The sequence below is a fragment of the Phaenicophaeus curvirostris genome, chromosome 1 (assembly GCF_032191515.1).
Source record: "Phaenicophaeus curvirostris isolate KB17595 chromosome 1, BPBGC_Pcur_1.0, whole genome shotgun sequence".
NCBI lineage: Eukaryota > Metazoa > Chordata > Aves > Cuculiformes > Cuculidae > Phaenicophaeus > Phaenicophaeus curvirostris.
The window spans coordinates 57298503-57304502 of record NC_091392.1 but is presented as its reverse complement, the minus strand read 5'-3'; the positions used below and the strand labels follow the sequence as shown (position 1 = coordinate 57304502).

General features: G+C 38.5%; 1 long non-coding RNA gene across 2 annotated transcripts in view; it reads left to right on the top strand.

Annotated features, from left to right (window-relative positions):
- The first annotated feature begins 552 nt into the window (after positions 1-552).
- Positions 553-6000, top strand: part of LOC138721781 (uncharacterized) — a 34046-nt gene continuing 28598 nt past the window's right edge. For both annotated transcript variants that reach the window (XR_011337614.1, XR_011337615.1), the window contains exons 1-2: positions 553-836; positions 1457-1592. This is a non-coding gene — a long non-coding RNA (uncharacterized lncRNA). The remainder of the gene's footprint in view (positions 837-1456; positions 1593-6000) is intronic.

The window sequence follows — 6000 nt, the reverse complement described above, 5'->3', positions numbered from 1 at the left end:
TTAGGAGCAGTCCATTGCTTCCAGTAGATTTGATGAAAATATGTTTAGACTGTTTTCTCTAGACACAGGTTTACTTGATAGCTTCTAAGTCCTAATTATAACATTTCACTGTGCATAAAATTGAACTCAAGAAAGAGCAATTATCCCTGGATTGTTCAGTGCTTGGTACAGCAGGGTCACTTATCTGACTGAGGCTTTACTGCTTTATTATGATGTAAATTGTGTCAGAATAAGAATAGGAGAAGTATTTCTCATTGATTATGAAGTTTAAGCTATTTTATAAGCAATATATGATAGTTTGCATTGTGTCTTATACAGCTATACAGAGCACAATTGCAATAGTACCTATCTTATGCATAATGATATACATGAGTCACTATTTTTCTTGAGGCTGCTGTGTCTTTGGGCGTACATCTACATTGCATTACAAACACTCATTTGCTAAAATAACTCTAGGGATGTCATCCAGAGCTATGTCCTTGGCAATCTCATGTTACTGCTGAAAGTTCTGATTCTGTTCTGGCAATCTTTGATTTCGCTCTGTGAGTTCCTCAGCTTGCAGGGAGGTTGCTAGCTAACTGGCAAATTAGCTCCAGCAGCACTAACCAGAAAACCCAGGCTACACACAAAAGACGCTTCAGACTGCACATCTGACCTTTGCTGGCCCAAGTCAAAGCCACACAGGCTGCAGTTGTTGGGAACTCTTTGCTGTATCTCACATTCTGCCCATATTTTTTTCTCATCATTTTTTAAGGGCAGCAAGATAGTGCAGAGATGGAAATTTTCCCCGACCTCATTTAAATATCAAGGCCAACCCTAATATCCTCAGGGAGTAGGTAAGTATGTGGGCTGAACATGCTGCTTGACACAATTTGTCTTTATGAAAACACTAAACTTGTCAAAAGAAAACACTTGTAGCTGTTTGTGCCTGCTATAATTCCATTACTCAGTTGGCCCTATTAAGAGAACTATTGAAAACTTTTCTCCTATTGCTGCACACTGCTTTCTTTTTAGAACTTGTATCTGTCTTATTCTATTGTCCCAGTGTAGATGCAAAACCTGCAGTATTAAGAAACCCAGCTCTTAATGGGCTGGGCTAGGGTAGGTTAGGCTAGGCTGGAAGAGAAGTCACAAGGTGCTTGAATTACTTTGTAGCTTCCTTTGACTGGAGGGCTTGAGGGCTTTCATTTCCAGTATGTTGGTAATTGGATACGTTTTTCTGCATTTAGAATAGTTTTGGGAAATGAAGATGGGCCACAAAGCTGAAATTGTGCTTGGTTTCTCTCCTTAACCATCATGACCAGATTTGTTTTCTCTCTGGCAATTGCAGAGTCTCATTATGAGTGGGGTTGTGTATGTGAAAGAAAGGATGTGATATAAATTTTATATCCCAGGGTAAACAGGGATTACTTTAGAGAAAATAACTGCACAATGACATGTTTCTATCACTCTGCAGGTTTAATTATATCAGACTGAATTGAGAAACAGACGCAAGAATTGGATCATTTAAAGATGATTTTTCACCACCGAAGCGGTGATTAACACCATAAATTATGATAAAAAAAGGTTTGGTATTTGTGCTTCCATAGGAGGTAAAAATATTTTCTGAGACGCTGTTTCTGGTGGTATGATACATTTTTGCTGAATAATGTTTTGAATAATGCAGTTGTTTGAATTAAAGTAGTTTTAGTGTCTTATCTTGCGTTTCTAAATGAAAATTTGTTAACTTTTTAAATATAGTTACACTCTGAATTTCCTCGGTCTGAGGAGTACCACAACAATGGTACAATGATTTATTTTTCAGCTATTGGGTGACTATCCCAGACATTCAGTTCTAAATGAGATGTTCTTCTGTTATTTTTTTAAATATAAATGTTCTTATTTTAACACTCCAAAAAGCCTGGCAAGATGCATTTTGTATCTTAAATACAACAGACTCGTGTCAGTATTTCTAAGGATTTGCTGATGCTTACAGTATGTGGTAGGGTGTGATAAGGCAGTCATTTCAGAAGTAGCTGCTGAGGTGTAAGAAGTGATCTTACCTGTGCTCCTTAAAAACTCCTGTGCTGTCCTTCTCAACATGAACTTCCCTCCTCCTTCGCAAAGAAGGTCCACAAATTTCTTTAATCCAACTCACTGCTAAGTCACCTGGGTTAGCAGTGCCCTTGCTAGTAATCTACCTGCTATTATTCTGAAATGGAATAGAAGTCCTTGCATGATCATTCGCAGCGTCTCATAATCTCCCACCTGGTAGTGTTTAAAACCATTCTGTTTAGATCCAGAAGAGCTCCATTAGATGAGACTACATTATATAAAGAAGGTCAAAAGAGCCCATGTCCCAGACAACTCTGTACTTTAAAAACTTCAGCGTTCCTACTGTAGTTCTGACAGTTCTACCTTATGCAACTAAGTAATAGTTACATGAAAATTTCTGATAATGCTGCAAAAGCTGCCAGAGCTCCAAGATGAATTTTTGTACCAGAGACAATGAATTTTTGTCATGGAGAAATAGTTTATCAACATATCACCAACCCATTCACTACTAAAAACTTTGTTGTCATCTTATATTCAGCCTCTGCAAGAGCTGAAGGTGGGGCAGAATGCATGTGAAAATAAGTCATCATCATGGCTAGCACCTGGAGTGGGTGACTGTCACCTGGACATTTTTTTGTTTTATTCTATGGACTTGGAGTAAAAGCTTTTAAGCAGCTCCCAAGATCTAATAATTTCTCAGTCCCCAGGAGCATTACGTACCTGTATTCAAAACCACTGCTTGTGCTCTGCTATGAAGGCTGAGAGACACAAGTAACCACAATATAAAATATTACCTCCCTTAGAATGTCAGTTTAGACCTGGCCTCCTCAAGAGTTAATGTTAACACTACCATGCTGCGAAGCTTATGTATACTCAGTTACTGGCAGAAGAAAATAGTTGAGAAATGTGCTTTCTTTCTCTTTCTGGCCCTTAAATGGATAAAAGCAACAGGGACAGCTATAAGCATCCTCCTGAGTGTGAGACAAACAAAAATCCCAGCTATACCCAAGGCATACTTAAGAAATAGGTGCTGGTATCTAGAAAGTCATACAGGGCTTTAAAGTCAACAGTTGCTGCTATGGCAATTGGTGAATGATCAGCAGCCCTGTGTTGCCTGGTGCTGGCTTGCAGTTGGCTCAGGAGAGTGACAGTAATTCATGAGTTGTAGTGAAGATGGCTGTGATTCTCAGAGTCACTTAGTCTCTTGCCCTTCTTCTATCACATCCTATCTTTCTCACAAGCTTCCTCCAATCTCCTGTGTTTCCACCCTCAGCAACCTGTACCTCCATGACTGCAAACATACCCTCATCCTACTTTATGTCCCCAGATTCCTTCTGATGAAGGTCAAGCAACAGTGAATCTGGTTCTGCCTAGCTATTTCCTCTTCCCATTTGCCCCATATAAACTTTTTACTTCTGGAAAGTTGAGAACTTTCCAGGTGGAGACAAGAGTAAGTAAAGGCAAAGTCAAGTTGAAAGTCTTCTTTACATTTCACGTGCCTGCTTCCTGATTTTACCTTGTTGTTCCAGTCATCCAGCCCCCTTATCAAACACTTGCAATCTCTTTAAAGGTAAACTCTTTCAGGAGGCTGAGTCTCCAGATTCCCCTTTCACAGTGTCTTGTAAGATAGGTTATCCCTGCCTTTCTGCGGTCCCACTCTACTGACACATATCTTGTTGAACATCAGGCCCTGCTGCAAACTTAATGTACTAAAGAATAATTATGAAAGAAACATTAAAATCATGGAGATTTGAATTCCTCCTTAAAACAGTTTCAAAAACAAAGGTCTTCCATTATTTAGCTATCTCATAAGATAAATTCTGCAGAAATATACTCAAGTTGCACCCCAGCAAAACAACGCAAAGCAGTGCAGCACAGGCTGTAGCAAGGACTATCACTGCACACACATGACTATATATGGTTTTCTCCGCAGCTGCTCACTCCAGCAGATCCTGGATTTGTTTACCTCAGGGCAGGATGACTAGAGAGACTGTTGGACTAAAGATGTGTGACTGAAATATGAATTAGCTTATGTAGCATATCCATAGTATGCTTCTTCAAGGAGCAGACATTGTACGTAGCAGCAAGATACCACCCTGATGTGAAAACACACTCATGGTCTTCACCCTGGTGAAGGTCAAGCAACAGTGAATCTGGTTCTGCCTCACAAAAAAAAAAAAAAAACAAACCAAAACCGGAGCACTGCTAATTATCTCTTGCTAATAGCACCATTATTAACCTTTGACCATGGTGGTGAGGAAAGCAAGTGGTGCAAACTCTTATCAAGGAAAGAGAACAGGAAAAATATAGCCCTGGAGGTCAAACCTTGACTATTCAAGAAAACTGTCAAAGGTAAACTGTAGTAGCTAGTCTCTTTGCCCTTGTATGTCATCTGCAAGACAGCATAGAGCTTGACTTGAATTCCATCAAAAGAAAAACAACATGCTTTTCTGGAATTTAAAAGACACTTCCTTTTCTATAGAAAACATCACAATGCATTTCATTTTGATATGTAACTTTGTAAGCTCAAAACTTCAAAATTACTGTTGAACAGAAATATAGATTTTTTTACCATTGCTAGTCATGAAGCGTAAAGGTGTTTATTGCTGTTTTATTCTCAGGCACAGACTTGACCTGAGTTTCAGGCATGAGAAAGTTGCAGGTATAACATTTATATGTTTTGATATCCTACTATACAGCAGCTGAGAGAGATAAATTGCTGCATTATCCTGTGTATTTCTAATATAGAAAAAGGCATAAAAACCAACAATTTCATAGCCCGGAACAATTTTACCTTCTTCATTGTATGAGATATTCCCCTTTTCACAAGACTTTCACCATGATTTCTGTAATATTGGGAAATATTCCCCACTGGAACAGTAAAAGACTGGAATAGCATTTGGGCTGCACTCTAGGTTACTCCATTAGGGATGTTACAATGCAGTGTATTTACTGCTACACCAGAACCATTTTTTTCCCTCTCTTGTTGGGTTGGTTCTAGAAAGATAACATGGAAAAAAAGAGATGGAATATATTCTCAAATGTAAAACTTAATGTAACTTCACCATAATCCTAGTTATAGAAGTTCTCAGACTGAGCACCCAATGGCAAAAGTAAGAAGTTATATGGCAGTGCATATTCTTCAGTCTGTAGGGAAAGAGAAATCAGAAAAGTGTACACTTTAAAGGTAAAATCCACAGAGAGAAGTATTAGCATTTACGTTATTCCAGTGCCCTTTAGCTGAAATCCAAATTTATCCTACTAAATTACCGTCTTTAGGCAATCTGTTCTCCTTGCAAGTCTGAAAGTGCTGTTTTATATGCCCAGTACAATGTTGTTTAGCCATTAATGTTGACAGCAATGTCAAAAAGTGTTGACAATGATGTCAAAAAGTGATGCCATTGTTATTATTTGACAAAATTTTAGCCTTTTTCCTCTCAAAACAGGAAAGATAGGGATGGGACTTGGGTGTGGTGTTTCATTCAGTATCCAAATGACAAGGCATAAACTTATTAAAGTGTTAACTTTACTCAACTCAGTACAAATGGCTTTTGCAAAAATGTCATGAATGTACATATCAATACATTTTCCTTCTAGATAAACACAGCATTAATAATAATTAACAACCAACAATTATCTAAACGTGGGTCAACATCTCGATACTTCAATGGGTTTTGATTTGCCTTTGAGGTGCTGCAATAACAGTGTGGATCTGGAGTTCTTCTCCCGGGACAGGAATTCCTGTGCTGTCAAATGGTCACACATACACTACATCCATCATCTCTCTACAGCATTGCCCAAATATACCTACAAATAATTTGTCTGAGTGAATGGTGCCTGCACTTGGGAACTTCCCAGCTGTAAAGTGAAGTCATTAATTTAGTTACTACACTGGATGAGGTTTTAAAATCAGGTTTCATGCTCCTTTCTGCCTCAGTAGATAGTGTTTAATTTAGTACTCATGGT